The sequence below is a fragment of the Corythoichthys intestinalis genome, chromosome 12 (assembly GCF_030265065.1).
Source record: "Corythoichthys intestinalis isolate RoL2023-P3 chromosome 12, ASM3026506v1, whole genome shotgun sequence".
Taxonomy (NCBI): Eukaryota; Metazoa; Chordata; class Actinopteri; order Syngnathiformes; family Syngnathidae; genus Corythoichthys; species Corythoichthys intestinalis.
The window spans coordinates 13039273-13045272 of NC_080406.1; positions in this window are offsets into that span (position 1 = coordinate 13039273).

Consider the following 6000-nt stretch of genomic DNA (forward strand, 5'->3'; position numbering starts at 1 on the left):
ACATATACTTCTTTGTCAAAAAAAACATTCATGAAGTTTGGTTCTTTTATGACTTTATTATGGGTTAGCAGAAAAAGTGATCATATCAGCTGGGTCAAAAATATACATACATGGATCTGAAAAAGCAAATCATTGACTTGAACAAGTCAGGAAAGTCACTTGGAGCCATTTCAAAGCAGCTGCAGGTCCCAAGAGCAACAGTGCAAACAATTGTTTGTAAGTATAAAGTGCATGGCACTGTTTTGTCACTGCCACGATCAGGAAGAAAACGCAAGCTATCACCTGCTGCTGAGAGAAAATTGGTCAGGAGGGTGAAGACTCAACCGAGAATCACCAAAAAGCAGATCTGCCAAGAATTAGAAGCTGCTGGAACACAGGTGTCAGTGTCCACAGTCAAGCGTGTTTTGCATCTCCATGGACTGAGAGGCTGCCGTGCAAGAAGGAAGCCCTTGCTCCAAAAGCGGCTCGACTGAAGTTTGCTGCTGATCACATGGACAAAGATAAGACCTTCTGGAGGAAAGTTCAGTGGTCAGACGAAACAAAAATCGAGCTGTTTGGCCACAATGCCCAGCAATATGTTTGGAGGAGAAAAGGTGAGGCCTTTAACCCCAAGTACACTATGCCTATCGTCAAGCACGGTGGTGGTAGTATTATGCTGTGGGGCTGTTTTGCTGCCAATGGAACTGGTGCTTTACAGAGAGTAAATGGGATAATGAAGAAGGAGGATTACCTTCAAATTCTTCAAGATAACCTAAAGTCATCAGCCCGAAGATTGGGTCTTGGGCGCAGTTGGGTGTTCCAACAGGACAATGACCCCGAACACGCATCAAAAGTGGTAATGGAATGGCTAAATCAGGCTAGAATTAAGGTTTTCGAATGGCCTTCCCAAAGTCCTGACTTAAACCCCATTGAGAACTTGTGGACAATGCTGAAGAAACAAGTCCATGTCAGAAAGCCATCAAATTTAACTGAACTGCACCAATTCTGTCAAGAGGAGTGGTCAAAGATTCAACCTGAAGATTGCCAGAAGCTTGTGGATGGCTACCAAAAGCGCCTAATTGAAGTGAAAATGGCCAAGGGACATGTTACCAAATATTAGCGCTGCTGAATGTATATTTTTGACCCAGCAGATTTGATCACTTTTTTCTGTTCACCCATAATAAAGTCATAAAAGAACCAAACTTCATGAATGTTTTTTGTGACAAAGAAGAACTCAAGAGAGCCATGACATTATGTTCTTCACAAGTATATGTAAACTTTTGACCACAAGTGTACATGTCCCTACTGACATCACAGCCTTGAAAAATGGTGACCAACCATCCCGGAGAGCCGAGGTAACACGGCACCCATTAGTGGATAAAATTGTTGTGAATTAGTCCACTTCACTTTCCATATCTGTTCTAATCTGCAAAGGAAAAAAGTACGCAGAAACACCGTCAATGTAAAAGCTGCTTTTAGGGGTTCATTCACAACTAAAGACATACTTCCACCCTTAACATTTGCACACTCTATTGCCTCCCACGCCTCTTTGTCCCCATATGGAATTTCTTATGACCCTTATCTAGCAGTTTAGCAATGTGACTGGGAGGGAAGGGGTGGGGGGCAAAAAAAAGAGTAAAGGAAGATGTTTCCTGTTGTTCTTTGGGAACAGACATGTCTTTGTGGCTTTCGCTCACTCTTTACATGACCTAAATAACTGAGGCTACTGCCTATTGTGTGAAACTACAAATATTGAATGTGCGACACTGCACGTTTAACCTTCTGTCTCTGCTGTATTCTTTCTTGCTCAGTCAATCAATTTAATTTTGCGCAGACTCTTTGAGATGGTGCATGAAAACTCATAAACTACTCAAAAACCTAACCTTCCTAATGAAGAATTTTAATGGTGGAATATGGCTAATTTCAAAGTTTGTATGTTACTGGGCCAGGAAGATGTTTGTTCCGATTTCCTGAAAGAATTTCAGTCTGATAGACGTCGTTTTTTTCCCTCCAGGAAGTTCACACCCAAGTTTGAGTAATTCCTACAAGTAGCATGAAATTAGGTTGCAGTTAACAAGGTCCGGCCAAGACTGTTACCAAAGTCCGGCTGCATAGTTTTTTCTTGCCCTCTATTGGATCAGAATGTGGACAGGTGTAGAAATTTGAGTCCCGCAATGAAGGATTCACCGAGCTTCACACTCCTTGGGAGACCCCAAAGGAGTTTTAGACTACACCATAAAAAACCCTCTCATTCCAATGTTTATTATTATATATCGGATGATTGAATCGCCTTTCGCGGCATGCGGGTCCCGAGAGCAACTTCTCAGGAGTCACTCAGTCGCACTCCCTTAAAAAAACATCCAACTCTAGTCGAGACGGTGTTGTGCATGAACGTATTCAGTGAACGATCGTTCATATTTTGGGCAAACGTGAACTTAACGCATTATATTTTTGTCTCATGAACATTACTGTGAACATGCTCATTTTTGGTGAGCAATGTTCGTAATCTCGTTCATTGTCAAGTACTTGTGTTGTGCAGCGAAGAACATACGTGACTACCAGTGTTGTTAATCTTACTTAAAAAAATAATTAGAGTTACAAATTACTTCTCCCAATAAGTAATTGCATTAGTAACTCAGTTACCTAAATGCAGGGGTCACGTTAACCGAATATTTTCCGTCGTTGACCGGTTTTTTAAAACGGTGACGGAAAAAACTGAAGTCCATCCGTCATTTTGACAGGTTGCAATTCACACCCCAGACCAAAGGGTGGCGAGTGAGCATATTAATTAGCTATTGTCTCTCTTGATGCATGACGTCGTTGGCCTTACTCGGAAAAATGTCAAGGCAACTGAGTGTTTGCCTGGCACGGCCAGACTGTTCTCCCTGTATTTTTCAAACACTGAGAGTAAAGTCTGGTACACAGCCTCTCGAGTAGGTACAAAATCAATCGACAAATCAGATTTGTTTATTTGCGTGATGTGTTCTTCACGAGCAACGTCACTCTTGCGCGCCGAAAGTCGTCTCTACAACAACACGGATGGCGGGAGAGCCGAGAATATGTTCCAATCCGCGGTAAATTCAGTTTTAAATGAGCTAAAACACATCGACACGAGACATTAGCTACGTTTACATGCTGACTTTTATTCATACCGATTCAAATAATTCCGAATGGAAATTTCAGATCAGCTGTTTACATGTCACTTCATCTATTCCGATCCAGCGTTTACATGTGTCTGCCTTTATTCCGAAAGGACGTTTGACAACTGCCGTCTGACATGCACAGATTAATCAAAACAAAGCGTCACGTTGCAAAACATGGAGATCGTTCGTCAGATCAGCTGCTGTTTTAACTTTTCGAGTGGAAACAAAACTTCAGAATGACACGCCATTCATTTAAAAAGTTGTGTGGGCTGGTGGAGGGATTCATGGACATAAACTTTCCGCCGGACTCCAATTAGGTGCGCTGTGCGTGTGCTTGGAAGCCATGTTGCAAGTGACGTTACTTACGTCACCAAGTGACGTCACCACGTCAGTACGGAGCATGTGCAGAAAGAACGCAACCAGACACCATTCCGCTTCCCTGTTTACATGATATAATTTTACTTCTAATCGGTTTGGGAAAAGGAATATTCCACCCCTGTGAAACGGAATGAAATTCCATTCGGTTTGGGCCTGTTCATTCCGAATGAGGTGTTTATATGGAACACATTTATTCGGTTTGAACATCTAAACCGATTGCAATTGGAATATTTGGCTCCATGTAAACGTGGCTATTGACAACAGTCTGTCTCACGCTAGCCATGTTGAATAAACTCCGTTCTCCTCGTATGTTTACTTCCGCGCGCAAGTCCCTCGTCCTGCCCTCGTCGCTTTGCTAACGGCACGTCTGTCCGTCGCTGATTGGTGCACTCCGCTGTCTGTTTGCCTCTTGTTAAGCTTGTTCGGACAGAATATTAATTAAAAATGAATGAAAACTAAATACTATTGAATATGTCATTATTATCATTTTAAAAATGTAAGTGACGGGTAAAAATAGATTATGACCGGATTTTTATGACACTGTCAGTCAAAATGACAGACAACGAAAAAGTCTAGCGCAACCTCTGCCTAAATGTAAGAGTAATTAGTTACTTGGCAAAGTAACTGGTGATAATTTTCAATGTTCTGAATCAACCGTTAAAGATGTTAAAATTGCTCCCGTTATTGCATTAGTTCTGAACATCTAAATATGTAAAGTGCAATCACATTCGTAAATGAATGGCTTCTGGTTTTTTAAATGCAAATAAACCAATCTATTGTGATAAAACAACTAGAGCTGTCAAACGATTAAAATTTTTAATCGAGTTAATTACAGCTTAAAAATTAATTAATCGTAATTAATCGTAATTAATCGCAATTAATCGCAATTCAAACCATCTATAAAATATGCCATATTTTTCTGTAAATTATTGTTGGAATGGAAAGATAAGACAAGATGGATATATACATTCAACATACGGTACATAAGGACTGTATTTGTTTATTATAACAATAAATCAACAAGATGGCATTAACATTATTAACATTCTGTTAAAGTGATCCATGGATAGAAAGACTTGTTCTTAAAAGATGAATATTAGTACAAGTTATAGAAATGTTATATTAAAACGCCTCTTAATGTTTTCGTTTTAATAAAATTTGTAAAATTTTCAATCAAAAAATAAACTAGTAGCCCTATTCTGTCCTCAATGTGTGTGAGTACACAAATTGACAGATAGCTAACATAAGTTCCAAAAAGAAATCAGACGGTGTGGCAAAGTTGCATGGGCTTTACTGAAGTCATCTCTTTTTGACAGGAGCACGTTTCTTGTATTTTTGTAAAACTGAAAATAACAAGGCAATGTGTCAATAACTTGCATAAATCACAAAATAACATAAAATGTACACACACGTGTCCATTTGAGCAGTAGCACTAGCCAATTAGCTCACAAGCATCTAACAATGTAACTGCATTTCACCATATATGTGAACAAATTCAAATACACATCATCAATAACTATCTAATGCTCATGAATATAAGCAAAGGAGGAATATAACTCACAAGCGATGCATGTATTAGACACAAACAGTGTGATGGGGCTATGAGAAATGCCACTGAATACTGGATGCGGACGTTAGCTGGTCTGAATAGCACTGTCTATTAGTGTGAGTTTGCGTGGACATATAATCACGTCAGAAAAGCGCGCCGAAACCCAAATAATCAGCTGCACTGAATCGCCAGCAGAGGGCGACATTACGCCACATAACATATCCAAGTCACACCCAAGCGTCAGCAGAGGGCGGAAAAACTCCATAAAACACAATTCACAAGTTGGCCTTTCACTGTACTGACATTTAAATCTGTCTGAGCGGGCCTAGTGTGTTAATTGCGTCAAATATTTTAACGTGATTAATTTGAAAAATTAATTAACGCCCATTAACGCGATAATTTTGACAGCCCTAAAAACAACAAAATTGCATTAACTGCATTAACCATCAAAGTGAAGTAAGTCTAACTGTAGCTGTAGTCTTGAAACAAATCTGAATAAGGAAAGACATTGCAATTAAATAATGAGAGTAGCTGAGATCTATCATGACAAAACATCGCTTCAATGATATCTGGCGCCATCTAGCGTCGTGAATGGGGAGAGTAGCTGGGAACTGTCAGGACAGAACATCACTTCAATGATATCTGGCGCCATCTAGCGTTGTGAATGGGTATACTGTCTAGACCGCAAATATAAGACGACCCCCTCTTTTTCAGGCTTATTTCAATGCAAAAAACACCGTCTTATATTCGGTCCAATACGGTAAGTCAAGATTTTGCCGATTTAGGAGCATTTTTAGATAAGACGTTGCTTAGGTTTGCTTGGAAAGTTCTCTACAACAGAGCCTTCCTGAGAGGTCTACTGCTTTAAGATGGCGGCTGTTTACTAACACATCTAGTTCTTTGTACATGTTGCTAATGCTGCCATGTCTGTCATTTGCATCTAGTTCTGTA